Raw genomic sequence first — 21396 nt, forward strand, 5'->3', positions numbered from 1 at the left:
AAATTGCAATAAGGTTGGAGATTAAGGCCCTATTTTTTTTTTAACCAGATGTCCAGTTCCATTTTCACTAGTTCTTACAGGTGATTTTTTTCACCCCAAAATGTCACTAACCTGTTTGGCCCATGAGTGTTATTTACAACCACATCTTTTATTCCTGTTTTAGCTGACAGGACAATCTCTTAATGGATCTGGGTAGAGCAGATATATTTGATTTCCAGGTTATCTACTGCCTGCAGATACAAGCAGTTTGATTGTTTACAATGCAGGAGTAATTGGTAACAGTTAAATAACTCCACAGAGACTGATTTAAGAGTCCTTCACCTATTACATGAATGTGAAGCTGCATTCTGCCTGCTCTATCCTGATGGAATTCCTTGGTTGACTTAGGTACAAAACGCAACACAGAAGATGAACAGATACAATCATATTTTAATGAACAATTACACACACATTAATCATAATTGTATTTATTTTAAACATTTATATTTACAGACCAAAAATTAAAACAAATTACAACAATTTTCCAAATTTGTGAAGAAATTTCAGAACACAGCTACAAAATAAGCAACCACAGTAGCATAGGAAGTAAAATGGAATATTTATGCCGGTTCCTTTGAGCATACTGCACAGTGCACAACATTAATTAAAATGCTAAGACAAAGTATGAGAAGAAATGCTGCGAGGGATTAGTTGGCACTATCCTGGGTCTTCAACAGTCTTGCAGTATGCTTATGTCCTTTAAGCACAGAGTGTGTTTTTCCAAACCAGTTTGGATTACTGAAAAACAGAATTCAATTACACCAAGATTATCCTAAGGGTCAGATTCTCTGGATACAAATTGAAATATTTTTGGCGGTCTGTTTAATCCATTGCTTTCTGATTGTGTATATTGGAACTAAATTTAATTTTCAATTAACATTTAGAAAATCATAAAAGTGTAAATATAGTCAAGTTTCAACAAACAAAGAAGCACTGTGATCTGTTTGGAAGAGGAGTTAACACAGCACTATCACTTCCTGTAGCCATTTTATGACCACTGAAGTTTTTTGCTGCTTCACAAAATTATACGAATGAACAATATTGTTGCAGCTAGTGCACAAAGAACATGATAAATTTTGAAGGAATTGTGTTAAGAAAATATTTAAACAAAAACATTGCAGAGCAAAATGCAGTGCATTATGTGAAAAATAGGTGATTACATCATTCAAAACTGCATCATAATGTGCATATTCAAAGTGGGAAAAATAATGATGTGCCTGCAACCTCAGCATTGTGATTTCCTGAGTTATTAGGATATACATATGTCAATATGCTCCCAACTTTAAACAAAAGTTACCAGCTCCCTCAAAGTTTAACTCCCTACCAAATTGGTCAGTTTAAAATTTTAAAAAACAGAATATTGTGACAATACGTTTTTGTGAGTCTTCTTTTGACTGAAATGTCATGGACATTCCAAAGGTCCAAAGGGAAGAGCTCACATTGTAGTCTTTACAAACTGCATAACAAATGAGACTAGGTTTCTTGCGGACCTCTACTTCACACGGGAAACAAAGCACAGTGCAATCAACTAGTGCCCTGAATAATATGAATACAATGCTATTTCTATAATTATACCCACACATGGGCAAATCACAATGGTGAAAGGGCAAATCACAAGCATTTTCACATGGACATTCAAGACATTTCTCTGGAGAGATAGCTGATACCTTGAAAAATTTCCACCTGCTACACCAGCTGTTCTCATTTGGGAGCTGTCATGAAAAAAGGTCACAATAATTATTTCCATAGGAGAGAAATTGTTTCTCTCTCTCTTTAAAAGAGCTGGACAGTTTTGTTTAATTCTTTTTTAAAAATATCTGAGACAAGGTCAGAAAATGAGTCCACAAAGAAGTGAAACTGGATTCATAATTGTTTTTCGTTACTACCCAAGTCCCAAACTGAGAAAAATACCCTGGAATAAAAGGTGTTCAGCTGTTGGTATCTGCCAGTCACAAAAAACTATTTTTTTAAAACTAAATAGCTATACACCAGAGCAATTTGTTCAGCAGATGGGAAAAATCTGACATTTGACTCTTCCAAGAGTGATTTCTTTACAACAAGAAGAGACCTCAACCATTTAAAAATATTTGCTCCAAAACAAGCAAAAAAAGAGAAAGTCTCAATATAATTTCTCAGAATATTAAACTGGAAAACTATTATCAATCTACATTCCATATCAGGCTTAATGTTTGGTACAGGATCATAATCCTTTCATGTTTCAATATTTTTAAAAACTGCACACAAGTATTTTGTTGACAGAAGTGAAAGCAATGATAAGCCTCTTCTTTTTTTTTTTTTTTTTTTAAAGGTAGGCTTGAATAAGTTAGAAGAAGTCTTCATGAGTAATTTTGAGTTCACAAAATTTTACAGTTTGTTTATAAAACTGCAAAGTTTACATCCACCTGTCAAAGAGATCCTCCAGAAAGGTCCGGTTAAGGAGAAAAGGACAAAAGAGGTGCCTAACTAGAATTGACCAATGGTCTAGCTAGCCCATTCTTTTCTCTTACCGTGTCAGTGGTAAATAATTTAAAGCAGAAGTGCTCAACCCCTAGCCCATGGAACAGATCTGGCCCCACAGTGTTAACTGGCTCTCCGGGCTCCACATAAGTCCTTGGGCATCCCACAGGCGGTGGCCCTGTCCACTAGATTGGATGCACGGTGTGGTGTGGGTTTCAATCCTGGCATGTGGGGCCAGCCAGAAGTAGTATGGGGCTCTAGGGTCCCAATCCCACAACAGGGCTGGACAGAAGTGGTGTGGAGCCCTGATCCTACCACACAGGACAAGGTGGAGGTGGTGTGGGGCCTGGTCCCAGCATACAGGGCTGAGTGGAAGCGGCACAGGGTCCCAGAGGCAGATCTCAGCACCCAGGACCTAATGGGGTCATGCAGGGCTGAGCAGAGGTGGTACAGAGCCTGATCCCGGCAGGTGGAAGTAGCATGTGATCCAATCCCAGTGCGCCAAGGTCAGCCAAAGTCACACAGGGACCCAATCATGGCAATCAGAGTTCAATCCTGCCTATGAACCAACCCCATGCCATTCATCTGGTCTGCAGGACCAAAAGGTTGAACACCCCTGATTTAGAGTGAGAGCATATGAATAGGGTATACCTACAGTGATTGATTAGTTGTCATATCCTCCCTGGCATTTACCATCATTGGGTTAGGGATGTCAGAGAATACAATCTATGACTGTAACCTTTATAATACATACCTATGATAGCCCATACAATTTCTAGCTTTCCAAATGAAAGCTACTGTTCTAGTAAAGTTATTAGGCTTTACATTTCTTCATAATGAAGATAAGGAGAAAAAAGTTAATGCAAACTATTGCACTAAAAACTACTTTATAGATGGAGCAGTTGCCATTACCTTGTGGAATCCATTTAGTCAGTGCATTCATTTCTTTCTTTTCCATACTTTCCAGTCTGTCTGTGATTCTCATTTCTCCTGCTAGTCACACTTCATTTTTTAAAAATATAGATCAATAGGAGAAAAATGCTTTCTAAAAATCAAAAGACAATGTCAGATAATAGCAAGGAGAATTAATAATTTCAAAAAACAAGTGTTATCTTATGATGCGAATGTAAGAGATTTCTCTATGAATGCTTAAAGAGAAAGGCAATTTAACAAACATAAAACACATCCATTTTAAATGGTATTACATTCTGGTTTAGATACCCATGCTCATAATAAAATGACAGCATATTCCATAGCGGCCTTATTGAAGTAGCGCCACTGTGTAAGGGTATACATGGGGACCTACAGAAATTGTGAAATATCTGGCAGGGGAAAAAAAGACTTAGTAAAAATAAAATGCTGGCTCCTCAGAGGGAGCCAGCACCCCTCACAGTACTGCAGTCTGGTGGTGCAGCCCCCCAGAGGGGAAAAGGGGAGCGAGGGGCTGCCTGCACAAAGGGCAGTCCAGGGTGGCTGCCACCCCCACCTCTAACCACTGATTGGCTAAGGGCTTCCTGTCATGTGGCCCTGCCTGTCTCCCACAATTGGCAGCAAGGAGTGGGGCCACATGACAGGAAGCTCCTGCAACCAATCACCAGGGGAGGGGAGAGGGCCACTGGGGCTCCTCAGCCAGTCAGAGGTATGGGGGGCGGAACCTGCTGGGATCAGCTCATGAATTTGATGAGTGGCCCCACAATCTCCCTGCAAAATTGGCCGGCTGCCTCCCTGAGTTACACAGACATATAGATATGAGTCTGACCCAATATTAACAAATAGGAAAGCAGAAATAGCATTCTCAAGAAAATTTGTTTGTATACCTTTTACATTGGGGCAACTTGAAAGTAATTACTTCTTTTCTATGCCTAAACTTTAATCACCCTAGACCAAAAAAATTTAAAATATTGACTCCGTTTTTCAACTTTATTTTCCTTCAATAAAGATAGTATTTTAGACTTAAATTCTCTACTTATGTGTACTTCAGTATGCCAAACACTATATTTTGTGGTCGTTTCTGAGTTTGTGCTCATGCAGATGAATTACTAATTACTTGCATATTTCCAGATGATTTCAGACACCAGGTCCTATAAATATGTTCACACTTGCCTCACCACTCAGTAATGACAATGCATCTACAGTAGTTTTCATTATCTCAAAAATGCTTTGGCTTCATCAGCAACAGATGAATTCATTAATTTCTTCACTAATTCAAATGATTTTTTTCAATTTTTATATGCCCCAAGGTTGTCTCAGCAAGATCAGCTCCCTCTGTGTTGCATAAAATTGTAATCAATCTCTATTATAGTCATGAAAATGGTATTTGTCATTTTGCTGAAGAAAAAAATAATCAATATGTCTTGCAGGGCAGAACAGGCATTTAATACAGTGAATTGATGCCTGTTAGAGAAATTTAGCTTGCCAGTGGTTTGGGACAAGCTAATAGAAATCCAGAAAATTCACTGAAGGTTGACAGATGAATACACAGACATGCCACAAAAATTAATATTTGGGCATTTCAAATGGTCTGTCATTTCATATACAGGAGAGAAAATAGATTTAGACAGGCAAATCCCAAAAGAAATTCCTTTCCTTTTTTAAAAGACAAAAACCTAAAAGCAAGCACAGAAAGAGAATTCTTATCTGTATTATGTTTGTATTGCATATATTCCTAAAAAGTAAATCTTCTACTGTACTTCTAGTGTTGTCTTTCTGATACAACAGATACTCTGCTAAAAGCATTGTTAACTTTTTAGCAGCAAGTGAATACAAAAGCTGTGGTTGTACTGAATACCTAAACACGCTGGAAATCAAAGAGTCTTGTGGGGAGGAAGGGTTGCTTTTATATTGAAAAATTAACAACTATGCCTCATTGCATTTTTCAAAGTAGTCTACTGGAACGTAAGGAAAAAAAAAATCAATAGATAAAAAATCTTTTACAACTTTAAATTTAGAGAAGATTCAGGCATAGGTTTAAGGACCAATATAAAATTCTCAGAAGTCAGTATGCGGATTAGTACATAGTTTTATAATATACTAATTGTACTAGTTTTATAATGTACAATAATGTACTAATAACTAGTTCATGGAAAAAGGTCCTACTTCCTTTCTATCACCATCTGCTCAGCTGTCAAAAACATACCACCCTTGGTTACGCACTCTCAGTCTTTCACTCACTCTACATTAAGCCTATAATCTGTTTAAGTCCCCGGTTTTGTTTGTTTGTTTTAATAACTAATGTTTACAGATACATGGGGAAAAATGCAAAATAACAAATACGTGAGACACTGAATTTACATGAAGTAATTTTTGGCTTTAGTTGTATACTAATCTGCCACATCTTTTACTTTCCCCCCATCATCTAACAGCAATCATTGCAAACATGTTTTATATTCAAATTAGTCTTTCATGTTGTAATCAAGTTAGAGACCTTTGTGTGCTGGAGATTAGCTTGTAAAGTAATTTATATGCAAGAACATTGGCAATGTATTAAGGGGAAGGAGTTTTTAAGTCTCATAGTCTGAGCAAAAAGAGTCAGAAAATTCATGTGAAACTTATCAGAAAATACTGCTAGACTTGGATTGGTAGGACCTCCAAAATTCTCTGCAGTGGTGAAGGTATGTGAATTTACAGTTTAAAACTTAAATCCAACAACTGTTGGCTCCTGGGCAGATGATATACATGTCTGGATTCTTAAATGAATTCAATATGATCTATATGGTCATGGGGGTCTGCCCATACACATGCAGTTGTAGGCTTTAGACTTGAGAGAGCCATTCCTGCCTAGGTCATATTAAAGTTTGAAGCCATCTGTATCTATTATGGGAACAGAGAATAATGCTAATTAGTTGATGTGGATAGTTTACATATGGCTGGAAGAGCAGCAGAAGTCCCCTTTTATAAGACTGAATTAATCGTACGTGTCTCATTCTGTCATTAAGTTGCTTTTGAGAAAACATGTAGCCACAATGTCAGAATTCACGTGAAACTGTAAATATTCTTTTTTGTGCATTGGGACTATGCTTGCTTCAGGTCTGCCATGCCCCAGCTATGACAAGGAGAAAGGCAAGGTATCACAGATGTGATTCAACCAGGCTTAAATTTTATTATTAAGACATCTGAAAACTGTACAGGCATAACTCATCCAGTGAATATCATCTTTCTTTCATGATCTATTCTATCTTGATCATTAAATGGCTTGCCATCCCATTCACCTGCCCAGGTGCTGACAAATTTTGACACCTAATCTACCTACTGAGTTTTTAAAGTGCTAAAAGGAAGGGCCAATCTGGAAGTGAAGAGAAAGAAATAAAAGTCTTTCCCAGAAAGGTAATTAATGTGATGCCAAGAGGATGGCTTGTAAAACTCAGTCCTACTCTTATCTTTAAGAGTGTGGGGATAGCTGGTCTTCTCAGTACATCCCCAGAAAAGGGTTAACATCACCTGCCCCCCGAGCTACAGAGGCTTCTCAGCACTGAGGTAGCCACAGTGACCCCTCCACTCTGCCTGAAGCCCACAAAACAAGGAGGAAGGAAGAAAGTGGCAGGGAGGGACACAAAAGGCATGAAGGATTTTCATTCCCTTTCAGTCAAAACTATCTAAATCTCTGCTCATCTTCCAGGCTGGGGTTAGGGGAAATTGAAGATGTTTTATTGTAGTTTTAGTGCAATTTAAGATCTTTAAACTAGGAAGAGTTATATGAACACAAGCCTTCTACTTCCTCTCCTGCCTTCACCGTTGTCCTAAACAGGCCTTTGTACATGCCACAAAACCAGCCTTTAAAGCGGTTTAAATGTCCTTTTACGTTGCTTTAATGGTGCTGCTGTTTACACTGTTGGCAACGTATTGTGCGTTAAATGACTTTGGGATGTAGCAAAATGAAATACCTCTGAGGTGTTTCAGTTTGCTACCTAAAAGCCGCGAAGGGAAGCACTGGGCCCCGTGCAGCTTGGGCTGTGCAGGAAGCCTGTATAGGCAGGCTCCACTGAAGAAAAGAAAAAAAACAAGCCTGATTTTTTTCTTCCCTCTCCAGAGCCTGCCTGCCTGAGCTGTGCAGGGCCTTGGTGCCTCCCCTAGTGGCTACGGGGAAGGGGGGGTGCTTCCCTGTACAGCTGTGGGAGGCCAGTGCTTCCTGCTGCATCTGCGGTGCCCCCGGGACCGCCCAGGCTGGGTGCCTGTAGGCAGGTGCTGCCTGAGGGGTGCCACAGCCACTGCCGCAGGGGGAAGCATGGCCCACTGACAGCTCGCCCCCCTGCCCGCCCAAAGAGGCAGGGAAGGATCAGGCCCGACACTTGTGTACACACCACGTGGATTTACTTCAGTTTAATTCTCCCTAAACTGAAGTGGTGTTTTTAAAAATCCACCGCTAATTTAGGGAGAATTAAACCAAAGTAAACCTCTATGGTGTGTACAAGCAGCCTATCTTGCTAGTATTGCCATCAGCCAGAAAACCACCACTATAATGGGAAGAAGATGGAAATTTTAGCTGTCCCTAGAATTTTTCAAGGTACACAAAAAGGAAAAACAAAAAAGTGCATGAAAATAAGGAAATGCCTTTTTTTTTAATTCAATTTTTTGTCCTCATTTTGTAAAAGACTTGGATCCTAAGGCTGAAAACATTTAGACTATATTCCATCCCACGTAGCTAGAATGGACTACAAGCTTCTTGAAAATGCAATTATACTGAAACATGATAATTGACCATTAAATCTCACAGGTGTAGGCATCCTGACTACTGCCATCACAGTTGGAAACTAATAATCATTTTAAAATACATATTATGGACATTTCTGCATTCTTAAATAAAATAGAAATCAGACTCAATAGAAATCCAGCAGCATTGGCATAAGTTTCCCTCAAGCAATCTGTGTATTTTTTATTTCACAAATGAGATTCACTTGCTATTGTATATATAGGACCAAGCTATTGGTAAGAATGACAGAAGTTGGAGTTGCATGACACTGTCAACATTTATATTTATGCTTTGAATGAGAGCAAATATCTGTAATTCATATGAGGAAGGCTGGAGTACTAAAGATGGCAAAGCATTACTACAGATAGCTCAAAATACAAGATAGTCTTGCCTATGTTGTCAGGTCCGATGCATGTCGGATTTGCACATGTGCCTAGAAAACAGGCGCATATGCATTACGTATTTTCACATTCTGCTGCTTGAACTTTTGTTAAAAACTTAAGTCTTCACAAATTTATGAATATTTGAAGGTGTTGCATTCATTGTTGATTCCTTATGAATGCCTAAGCTGGATTTTTATATGTTCAGTTGTGAAGATATGAGTGTAATAGAGGTATTAAGTATTAATATTTTTGTAATCAGCATGGTAAGCCCCGAGGGAAATATTTCTATTGATTTTTCTTTGGGCTTCAGATAATTTGCACACTACTGAAAACTGAATTTAACTTGTTTGAAAGCATAAATCCCACTGAGAAAAGAGAAAAGGGTATTTTTCAATTAAATTGTCTTACATTATTTTACTGACAAAGTGAAATAAATTTAAACCTAGCATGAAGATTAAAATAAGATGAGCCTTAACTGGATGTTTTTAGATGGTTAATCCTCCCTTCATCACTCTTCTGTCTGCCATATTCCTCAATCATTTCAACATGGGCAGCCAGAAATTCTTCCAGTATACTACTAAGCAGCATGGACTTAAATATAACACGCTGGCAAATAAAAGTTCCATCTTTGTCCTTATCTTTTTCTCCGTATAAATTAGTGTGTAGAAATATGAAATCCCTGCAATGTTTCTAGCTCTTGTTGGATATTAATGCAAAACCTTGTATAAGTTTAATCTACTTAAAGAATAATTTCCCCCTCTTATTTCATAAAAAGAAATGTAATGTACTTTATTTCCTCTGGAATGTTAAACTCTCAATAGCTAGGTCAACCTTTTTCAATACAAGTGAAAAAATCAGTGTAAAGTTGATCCTGTTTCCATTAGTCAATAAAAAAAAAAACTTCCATTGGCATGAAACAGTGTAGGCCAGAAGCCTAAAAGATTAAAAATTCCAAAGTAGGTTTTAAAAGGGATCAAAATTTATACATTGTGACATTTGGCCTGATTTTAAATGAACACCAGCTATGAAGAGATGACTTACAAAATGCCATTTGCCTCATTCCAATAGTAGAAATATGCATCTTGTAACCTCAGGAAGCATACCCTGGTTGATTTCCACTGCAAGAGCAAACCTTTTTTTTTTCTTCACCTCTATTTATTTCAAGTAACTCCACTATTCAAAAATAGAAGATAAAGGCAGCCCTACACCTCCTTATTTGACTGGACTTAACTCTTCAGTTTGCTTTGGACCAGATAACTAACCTGAGTTGCTAATTACTTACTAGCACTATTAGCTTGGATTTGACGTGGTGACTTGTATCTGTCCCTTGGGTCCTTTTCCTTTCCTATTTATTAGCACATACATTTATAAGAACAAAGAGAATATTGTATATAAAATGAAAACCTGTAACCAATATAAATCATTTTTTCTTTTTAAACACTATATATGTACCAGGAATGATAATGGTTAGGTGCTTTTTGCATATTTCATTGAACGTGCTCTTTAAATACTGAGCTACTCCAGTTCTGAGTAATTTATGACTTTCTCTGGTTGGGGTCTGGCTCTCTTACCCTTCCTTGCAATGACTGGTGCCTTGGGACTGCTTGCAGAGTAAAGGTGAGCCACAAGTGGCAAATGTAGTTCTCTATCTAATGCCAGCCACAGACACTGAGCATAAGGGATAGTGCTGAAAAAAGCCCAAGCAAAGAATAAATCAGGCCTGTTTAGGCTGACTGCTTCGGAGAGAATGGCAATAAATATTACTGCATTTCTTCAGCACAGATTTTTGCTCACATAACATGTACCACCCATATCATAGAGCTGTGGTCTTAATAGTTACGGTCTTTTGTGTTCAGCCTACTGCAAAATCCATGGGCTGGCTTGAAGTCAATGAGTACTGCAACATAAAGGCTGCTTTGCAATATCACACTTAAAATGACATACAGCAGAATTTTACTTGCTTACATTAGCAAGGAAAGCATCACTATAGATTAATTAGGACTGTAGACTAGTGGTTCCTGGAAGTAGGAGTAGAACGTGACATTCATTTCTCCATAGAGGACTGCGGCATTTTCCTTACATCTCTATCAGGCTCCTTTAATGGTATTCAGTAAAGACCTGAAATATGATTTCCCTCCTTAAAGCAATCTTGCTTCTTTTCTTTTATGTTCTGCTGCTTAGAGAAGTGGAGTTATGTTCTCTGCTTCCATGGTGGCCATGGGAATTGGAGAGCAACAATGAGCAGAGTGGGCAAGTTTTAAAGACACAATGATACCCCCAACCCCACATGCCCTCTATTTGCAGCAGTGGTTTTTAAAAGATCTTTGTGGTGCCACTTCACCCAACATACTGAAATACTGAAGATGGTCACTGGTCCTCTTGATAATATGAAGAAAAGACAGTGTGCATCTTTAGTCTCTCTCCATGACAAGGCATAATGCAATATGCAGTATGAAAAAAAATGCTATTGCCATCCATCATTGAAGAATGGCAGAGCAGCAACATTAGCTTTTGAACGCACTCATTTCCAGACTCATTCCTGTGGCCCAGAGGTGTAGCGTTTGTGTGCGACATTCAGCTGCAGCAGCCTCATGGTGCAGGCTCCTGCCCCAATGCAGTTTTCATTCCCCTGTCCCCATACACACTACTGGGTGAGGAACTGTGCCTCCCGTGGCAAAAGTCCTGGGTGTCAGGGGCACCATTCCACTCAATCCCTCCCCACCATGCATGGGCTCAGGGATTCAATGTCTAGGCTTTGCCTGCCATAGCAAAAACCCTAGAGCAGGAGTGGGGCAGGGAGGAGGAAGAGAATTCCTGGGGGTCTAAATTGACATCTGGGGCAGGTGACCCAAATGCCCCCCCACCCCCTAACTACACTACTGCTGCAGTTACAGAAGAAACTTACTGCAAGGCTGGCACCATCTGCCTAACTAATAGCAGCAGTAGTGGGAAGTTGAAAGGAAACGAGAATCAAAGGATAATCAAATCTAAATAGATGATCCATTTCAGGGTTTGTAGAGAAAGAGTTAGCTATGTTACTCTGAAGTGGGGCAGAAGGCAGAGCAGAATGGCACCTCAGAGACTAATTGGCTCAGAGAGGCATAAACTTTCACAAGTGACAGCCTACTTTGCCAGGTGCTCTAAGATGCCACCTTGCCCTGCCAGGACTGTAAGATGTTGACATGACTAATGCTTAGCTTACCTGTGGTGCCACTCAAGAACTTTGTTACAGGCTCCTGTAAATTGCAAGTCTATAAACTACGATTGCTCCTGTAAATTGCAAGTCTATAAACTATGATTGCTATCGTTGTGGATAAGTTGCTTGCAAAAACAAATTAAACAAAATGAATTAAAGAGGCTTTTGTTGGGACTGACCACTAGGTTAAGAAATCTCCTATGGACCTCTTCCAGGCTCCACTAATAATGTTTAAATTACAGAGAACACCCTAATGGCAAACTGAAAGCGTAAGGCATTATTTATAGAGCTGAAAGTAATGTCAGACTGTTACTTATGCTGCATGTGAATATCAAGCCAACTCAAATTCAGCATGAGTCACTACAGACAATATCTTTCACTCTGTCACTTTGTTTCATCTTCTTAAGATTGCCGACTGAGCACCGAACTGTACTCTTTAATACCAGGCTGCTAGATAAAAATCACAATTGAATACTTTTGTCCCCAAAACTATTACTTTGATTATTAGTTGAATATGCTTGGTGCTGTACAAACAAAATGAAAAGTTTTGTGATAATCAGTTCAACAACTTTGAAATTGATGAAAAAATATTCTGCATCATTCCTCCAGATGAGATATCTATACTTCAAGCACATACTGAATTTGTAATGTGGTCATAAATTTATGAATTATAATGAATTAAAATGTGATCCTGTAATAAAGTTAGTGTCTGTATTCATATTTGTTTTGGTTTGAATATCATAAAACAGTAATATAGTTTCTTCAAGCTCTTATATACTTAAAATTAACTGAAATCTTGTGCCAAAATAGTGTTAGATTAAATTAGGTTGTCATGAAGCTGTTACTTAATGAATTTTGTTCTAACTCTCTTCATTATAGATACTATAGCTTACAGGCTTGTTTCAACAGCCATTGAGATGGTAGAAGCAACTGGCCCAAAAGTCCTTTTTTCTACAACTAATACTTATACAACAATTCAAGTAGTTGGGAGACAGGGAGACTCATGACTCATTTCTCACTGGTAGACTGCTTAGCCCAGTCATCACTGTTGTTTAAAGAGTCTGTGGCTGCAGGCTAGGATGGGCATCAGTGCTTGAAGGTTTCCTATGAAAATGCTGTCTTGGCTCCAACTGTCTGAGACAATGTTGTTAGGGAAACTGAGAAAAACACATAGGGAAAAATCTGAAAGTGCAGAGGCATTGATTTTGGTATCATTAGCAAAGCCTTCTAAGCCAAAACGTCACTTGAAATATTAGTTATGGCCCTTTATCTAGTTTGTGCTGTTCTGGCAATGCGAAACAACATTAAGCCCCACTTAACTGGCTAGCATGTCCTGGCTGTTTGTACTGCTCAACTGTTCTTAGAGGTTAATGTTAATGCAAGATTTAATGTTGGAACAACAAGTCTTTGAAGCATCAGAAATATTTTCATGTTAACATTGTTCGTTGTTCAATGACTTTCAATGAATTTTTGTCATCATTAAAAATGCCTTGCATTCAAAAGCTTGCCTAACTTTATCCCAAATGTGTTCTTGGTCCAATAAAAGATACCATCCCCAAAAATCCTTGCCTCTTGCATAAAACTACTACTAACATTCTAAGAGGTAACTATGTTAAAATGGCATTACATTCAAAGTACATAACAGTAACATATAAGTAAAAATCATTTCGGGGAAGCAGTAATTACCCTAAACACTATAATTTATCCAAAGCATTATAAACTGAAGAAATTCAGGGTCCAGGTATGGTAAGTAAAGAAATCAACACTAGTACAAAATTATACAGTTAAGACACTAAAACACTCTTAAATATCCTATAGGGGCATCATGTAAAGAAAAATATGAACAAAATACAATTCAATTTAAAGGTTACGTTAGGTTATTCCAGAACCACAAACACTAAAATGTCTGAATCATAATTATACAGTTCCCTGGATCATAGGAAATTAGGGCTGGACAGGACTTCATGAGGTCATCTAGTCCAGCCCCCCTGTGTAAGACAGGATTCCCCCTGTCTAAACCATCCCAGCCAAGGTGTCTGTCTAACCTGTTCTTGAGAATTTTCAAGGATGGAGGTTCAAGGCTTAGGTAGCCTTTTCCAATAGTTGACCACCCTCATAGTCAGAAAGGTCTTCCTAATCTCCAACCTTCCTCTGCTGAAACTTCAGACCATTACTCCTAGTCCTGCCCCACACGGCTACAGAGAAAATCCCATCTCCATCTTCTCTGTAACCATCCTTTGCAGACAGTTATCAAATCCTCCCTCAGTTTTCTCTTCTCCAGAGTAAATAACTATAATGTTTTCAGCCTTTACTCATAAATCTTGCATCTCAGGTCCATACCTCAGGTCACTTTTGTCACTCTGTGTTGGACCCTCTTCCCTCTGTCCACATTCTTCTTGGTGTGAGGCCCAAAACTGAACACAGTGCTCCAGGTGAGGCCTCACCAGGGCTAAATATAAAGAAAGAATCACTTTCTTTGATTTACAAGTGATACTCTTGTTAACACAACTTGGTGTATTGTTGGTCTTTTTGAAAAAAAAAGCACACTGTTGGCTCATATTCAGCTTATCATCTACTGTAACCCTCAGTTACCAAGCTCTGTGTAGGGTTGCAGCCTAAGCAATCATTCCCCCATCTGTATTTGTGCATCATATCATTATTGCAAGGCATCAAAATGGAGCAAAATATTTTTGCTCCAGTGTCCCAACAGCAAATTTCCATATTTAACCTGGTTCAGTTTTTTGTTTATATTATCCTGTCATAAACCACAACATTTTTAGAGAAATCTAGATACATTTCTAAAAAGTATGACATTAATTCCCCACTGTCACTACTGATGATTGGCCTCCCCGCTTTCCTCAAAAGTCTGTTTTTCTGACAAAACTTTTTCTTAGACGCCATCTTAATTCCCTGCAGTAGAAGAGAGAACTTATACCATGTAATTTTAACCATGGACAGAGCAAACAATGCTTAAGACCATCATAGATAGAGCTCTGTTGCAAGACAGAGCTGAAGTGCTTTACTTAGGCTTCATTTCCAGCCCTCCCAGTCAGAAATAAAATGGCACCAAGAAGGGAACAAAGAGGTTTCTCTCCTGTGTGTTACTTTGAGTGAAAATGAAATCAAATTGGGAAAGCAATGGGATGAAGCCCAAGAGAGGAAGAGCAAATGAAGAGTAGAAACCCAGAGGCCATACTATTGCAGACTTGGCCAAAAAAATAGTGGTATTGAAGGTACAAGAAGCATATGATCAAGAACAAGGAGGAAACACCAAAATAACATTAATATGTAAAGAAAATGAAGAAGGAATCTATCTATGGTATGTAATATGAATGAGCAAATTATCATCAAGAAAGAAGGGTTAACCCATCCCCCAAGACAAAAGATGGCTGAAACAAATTGAAATAGCAGGGATAGATAGCATCCAAAGTCAAATGTCTGTGCTTATCACTGCATTGAAGTCACATATGTATTTGACTAACTGACCCATGTATCAGTATTGCCATTTTGCTTTCTGTCTACAGAAATATTGACATTTATAGCACTCACTGGAAAAAAAAAAATCAATACCCAGTACTTGTAACAGAGTTGCTGTAGCAGAGTAGACTCCTGTATACCACTGCAACATACAAAACTTACACTCAAAAACTGAAAAGTGCAGAAGTAGATACAAAAGAGAAGATAAACAGATAGTGAGGAGACACTGACAATATGGGAGACTGATGGTGGAAAAAACCTAGTAAATACAAGGCAGGAGCTGAAACTGGAGAGAGAGAGAGACAGTTTGTATGTCCTTGAAAGCAGTGACTGAACATGGATGGATTTAGGGGGCATTGTAGACAAACAACTGACCATAAACCCTGAGGGTGGGGCTGCAGAAAAAAAACTGCTAATGCCACCTGTGAACAAGTGCTAAGAGATTTTACCTCTGTTTATGGCACTGGCTAGACAGATGCCAGAATGCTGTGTATAGTTCTTGTTGTTACACAAAATAACTGGAAGAAAACTGAATGCAGAAAATAATAATAATTTGGGATTGGATAAAAATTCCATGCAGTGAAAGAGTTGAAGAGCTCGATCTATTTAATTTATCAAGAGAGAAAAAGATTGAAAGAGAGATTAATTTGATTATGGTGCTTTAAGTACTTTCATAGGGTGAAAATAACAGGTACTAACGTGCCCTCTAATCTAGTTGCAAAAAGGCATAATAAGAATAAATAAATGAGAATTAGATGCAGTTAAATTCTAATTTGGAAAAGGCACATTTAAAGAAAAATGAGGGTGAGTAATCTTTGGAACAAACTAAGAAAAGTAGTGGTGGATTCTCTATAGCTTTCTGGCTTCAGATGAAGACTGGATGCTTTTCTAAAAACATTTTTTAGTCTTGTGTTCATTACTGAGCTTGACCCAGGGGTTTCTGGGTAAAATTCTATTTCCAGCATTACATGGACCACTTGGTTAGACCACACAGTTGGGCTAGATGACCTTCAGAAACCAGGAATGTCATTGTTTCTAAAGGCCAGATTGTGAAATGGAAGACTCAAGCCAATCCCTCAGTGAATACTGCTGCAGCTAGAAAGAATAGAGACCAAATTTTGTTTCAAGTTTTTTCTTGCATGGCCACACATTCCATAGGTACTTTAATTATACCCCACTCTCCCTCCTGCATAATGGCATTTTTATAAATGTTTAGAGAGATTTTAATCTAGCTCTCCATATGTTAAAGGACTAGTATGACATTTCATTGGTCTTTTCCACACTATTTGCTGGTGTTGTCAACCACCATGAGGTATAAATTTGTTCCAAGTAGAAGTAAATAACACAATGGCAAACATGCCCATATTCAGAATACAGTTTTACTTCCATTAGTGTATCAATACCGGAAAATCAGCACTTGTACCAGAGAATTTCTGAGAACATTGATAATGCTCACTGTAGCATCTAAACCACATATGTATAGTATATAGTTGTATATACTGTAAGAATAGGAAGTCATTATTCCATGCAATCATAAATAACTTAATATTTTGTTGGTTTGGCTTTCCCTGATTTTTCCAATACAATCAGTTTTACTGTTCTTACAAAAAGGCAGCAGAAGAACAGACGATGCTGAAAAGATCAAGAACCTTTTGATCTGGTGAAAGCAATAAAATTGCTAAATAAAGTTTCTCCTTTACTGTTTAGTGCAGAAGTCCCCACTAATCACATCTTTAAAAACATGATTATATGCAAATTAGGATAACCATCGTTCATCCTGACTGTTCTTTGTTTTTATTTTTTCCTTTTTCATAGTTCCTTTTCCCTCTATTTTCATATCATTAAGACATCCACAGAGGACCTCCATGTTATTGCATATAGATACAGTACAGGCACATCCAGACATGTGGGTATATTTGACCAATTCAATACCTAAGAAGTCATATCCAAAAAGTATTTATATAGGTTTTCAGACAGTATTAAAATAAATAAATCAAACGTTTGCTCAAGCCTTGTAACTCATCAGGCTAATAGGGTTAAGACACCTCAACTTCTACACCCAAGAGCTTCCACAGGACTGATGGGCTTAACATCTTGTCTGGCACATTTTGACTCCCCAGTCTGAACAACCAGGTGATATTTTTAAGCTTGTTCAATCAGAGTCCAAAGTAAAGTTAAAACTTGAAAATAACCTGGCGTACTGCTGGTCAAGGTTGTCACCATCAAGATATGGTTTCTTGAGCAACATTTATGCAATACTGCCTTTGAGTAAATATGCTTCCTACTGGGAAGATATGACAATCTGGCCAACAGCCAATATGTAATCTGCCATTTCTTTGTAAGACTACAGTGAACAATGTACATGGATGATTCCCATGACTGTCAGTTTGAACAGAGGTTTGCATATGGAGAGAAACTGAGCTGTAAATGAATGATATTTCTCAAGGTGTTGGACAAAGATTGAGTGTTCATGCTGGTATCATTAAATCTATCAGCTATACACAACACCACAAATTCAAAGAATACTTGTAACTTATCCACATAGTATAAACACATTATATTAAACAAACAGAACTGCTGCAAGGTAGCTCTGCATGTCCTTGTGGAAATTACCCAGAGAGTGGCCTTAGTTTTCCCTAAAATGAAAAGCAGTTGCCTATCACGTGGATTTTCAGCTTTTCATTTTGTCCTTCCCTTGCATGGGGAACGGGGTGGGACGGCACGAAGAAGTAATGAGCTGAAGACCTCCAATGGATTTGCAATGTCACTGTGCGCTTATCTTACCTGACCTACCCAGTACTGGTGAACGTCTGGGTCCAGGGTTTGATTGATATCAAGGCATGGATGAAACAGTTGGCTGAAATCATTGCCTACTGGTTGAACCTCAATCCAGATAAGGCTGAGGGGGTGTCTGTCACTTGTTAATAGAGATTATAATCTATAGCTGTTATTCAATTCCAAGTTGCTCCGAGCTAAACAGATAGCAGCAGATTCAAAGGATGAAGGATATTTTTAATCTTTACCTGACCAGAAGTATATGAAATCTTCTCTTAGGTTAGGGACATAAATTACACATAAACTGGTGTGAGTGATCAGAAACTGGTTCAAATCTGAAATACAACAAAAGTTCAAGTGAACATAAACCACTTTCAAAACAGCTGAAACCAGTTTAAGATAAACCTGGATAGAGATAGTATCAGACTTAACTAATTTAGGTTTAATTGATTTATTGAACTTCTGTCCCAGTTTCCCTCCAGATTCAAGTCAACTCACAGTCCCTCAGCATCCCAGGATGCTTTGCACCTCCCCACAACTCCTTCTGCATCCCCTCACAAGATGGGCGGCTAGCCTTGGCCCAAGCTGTCTGTTCCAGCTGAGCAGGGAAGCATGCTCTAGCAGCCCCTGGTTTCTGACCTGAGCCACTGCAGGCTTGTGGCTACATTTCTGCTATCAAAAGTGAACGTCTGTTCACTTGCTTATTGGTTCAATCTATGCATCTTAGACTCACCTGCAAAGATTCAATCAATTCAGCCTCCAGCTTTTTGACTGTCTGTACTTAGACTTAGAGGTAAACCTTTGCTACCCTGATCCAGCCATTTGTCACCTGGAAATGAGACTGGCTGTGTCCTGTATGCAATTTTTAACTGAATCTGAAAACTAGTGCAAACTACAGCAGCCCGCTTATTAAGCAATGTATTTTTCTGTGATCTATATTGGCTAAAATTTGTTTGTTTACACATGAACTTTTAAAAGTAATGGTTTGAATTCATAAAACCCTAACTTACTTAGAAATGCCGATTTGAGAGAATACCTCTTTTTGTAATATAATACTGCAATAGCTGCAGTAAAACAGGAGGCTTCTAATTGAATCCTCCCTTGTCTTAAGGCACAGATTAAGAAAGATTGAAAGAGAGAGATGATAGCAAAATGTTTTCCATGATGAGCCTCAACTTTGAAATTTAGCTGTCTTTCTGATCTGAAATAGTCAGAAGCTTTTACCCTCCATAACAAAACGCAAGACCCATCTATTTATCTATACAACCTCTTAATCGGTGTCATTTGTTACTCAAGAAAGTTAATTAAATTAACTCTAAAATTTAAAATCTGGATCTCTCAATTACATAAAATTGAAATATATCCTCTAATGAGTGCATGCTACAAGTATGTAACAAAAGTGCACAGTCCATACTTAATAGATATAAATTAGAATTCTTGTATTGCATTTCATGGAGCCCTTGTAAAATATAATACCAAATAATTCAATAACAAAAGTAATTAGAACCTGCCTTAATTCACTTGGTACAAAAACAACTGTGCTCCTACAACCTCATAGCACAGTACTGGGAATTGAACTGTCACTGTGCACTCCAAAGAAACCACCCACCCACCCCATCATAGGGGATCCAATTACTGATACAGTTCTGACAGCAGAGACTAGCTGATTACCATTTTAGTTTATTTACAAATCCTTGTGTGCGATTGGAAGTCCTTTATTTTTTCCTTTAGAACAAAGAGAATATCTGTAAAATCTACAAGAACAACCTGGAGACTGATTTGTCCATATTTAACATTTCTCCATGTCTTGTGGGCCTCAGAATATAAATTCCTGCTATAAAAGTTTGGCACCGTTAATCTGTGGCCACCACAGCAAGTGGCATATATAACTTCTTCAAAGGGGACCAACAGAAGACACTCACTCTTCCCCCACTTTTAGTATCATGGGGTTCCAAGTAAGACTTAAAGGACAATGAATCTGACAAGAAACCCAAGATCACAGATTCTTCTTAATTAAAAGTACTGAAAGGCTTGGCCTTTCCACACCTACCTAATGACATCCCAAACCTAGTATCTTGGAAAGATAGTGCTGTGGCTCCTGCTCGGAAGTTCTTTACTTGTCTCATCTACTGTGAGTAAAATGGATTGGGATTGCACAGTGTTAGTCACCTGGTGACATAGGAAAAGTACATCTATGAAAGGCTCTAGCCCTATTTTCTGTGCAACTGTTGGACAGAGCTAAGAAGCAGAGACAAAGATAAAAGAAGAAAGGACAGACATGCAAGAAAGAGAGAAAGGACAATGATGAGCAAAAAAATATGTCTGCTCCCGCAGCCCCAACACAACATTTTCTAGAACAGCAATTTCAAAAGCCAAGAGGATTACTCAAGTTTATATTTGGAATGTCAAAAATTTACCTTTGGACCGTTAAGTGAATTTCAGATCCATTTGCTCATCCCTTTAAATTAATGATCATATTTAAAATTAAAATCACATTTCTAAAGAATGAAATATTTCAACTTATTTTATAACGTAATGAAAGTTTTGTAATGTAAAATATTTTAATGTCTCCCTCACTGATTTAGCAATACAGGCCACATTTTTAGAAGAGCCTAAGGCATTCATTTGCTTTCAAAGGGACTTGAGTGAGATGCTTTTAATTTTATCCTCTATGTGCAAGCTTCATTTAAAATGTATACATAAGACACTATTTGCAGATATGAGCCTCTGACCAATTAAGGCATTTAGAAAAAATGGTTGAATCCAGAGAAAGAGCAAGTTTTTTTTTTTAATTACATAAATTAATAGTAAACAAAATATTATCTAAAAAAAAATCAGTAAAACATTTTCCTTACATTTGGACATTTGCTTGAAATGTTTATCCTGAAAAAACCTGTAGGCTTGTCAATAGCTAGACAAAACTATTTTACATTCCCCAACCACAATGAAGTAGGAAAAGCAAATACGTACCATAAAGGGAGGGGAAATCAATTAAATAACAAGAAGCAACCCAAAAGAAGGCATTTTTAACTACATAATTCCTAACCTAATATTGTTCAGGTACAGTAAATAGCAACCCCACAATATAACATGTTCTTTAGTATTACGTTTTTTGTCTAAGACACAGATATTCAAACACTGAAGGTCAGCTCCTAATTGATCTCATAGGCATCTAATCAATGACTTAACTGATGACTGCTTAATGTAAAACGTATAAGCAGTCCTGGCAACAGGTACTGAAAGCCACAAGGAATCATGCTTGCTGACTCCTAGCAGTGTTTATGCATTTTACATTATTCAATCATCAGTTAAAAAAACAGAAATAAACCTAGCAGTAGGGGCTAGGCCACAACTGTCTACTCTCATAGGACTGTCCTTTTCAC

General features: G+C 38.0%; 1 long non-coding RNA gene across 1 annotated transcript in view; it reads right to left on the bottom strand.

Annotated features, from left to right (window-relative positions):
• Nucleotides 1–457: 457 nt before the first annotated feature.
• LOC149866061 (uncharacterized) overlaps nucleotides 458–21396 on the bottom strand; it is a 54053-nt gene continuing 33114 nt past the window's right edge. The window contains exons 4-6 of the long non-coding RNA XR_016441573.1: nucleotides 18262–18348; nucleotides 3409–3541; nucleotides 458–777 (exon numbers count right to left, since the gene is read on the bottom strand). This is a non-coding gene — a long non-coding RNA (uncharacterized LOC149866061). The remainder of the gene's footprint in view (nucleotides 778–3408; nucleotides 3542–18261; nucleotides 18349–21396) is intronic.

This window comes from Crocodylus siamensis, chromosome 4 (assembly GCF_052110815.1).
Source record: "Crocodylus siamensis isolate JL-2025a chromosome 4, ASM5211081v1, whole genome shotgun sequence".
Taxonomy (NCBI): Eukaryota; Metazoa; Chordata; order Crocodylia; family Crocodylidae; genus Crocodylus; species Crocodylus siamensis.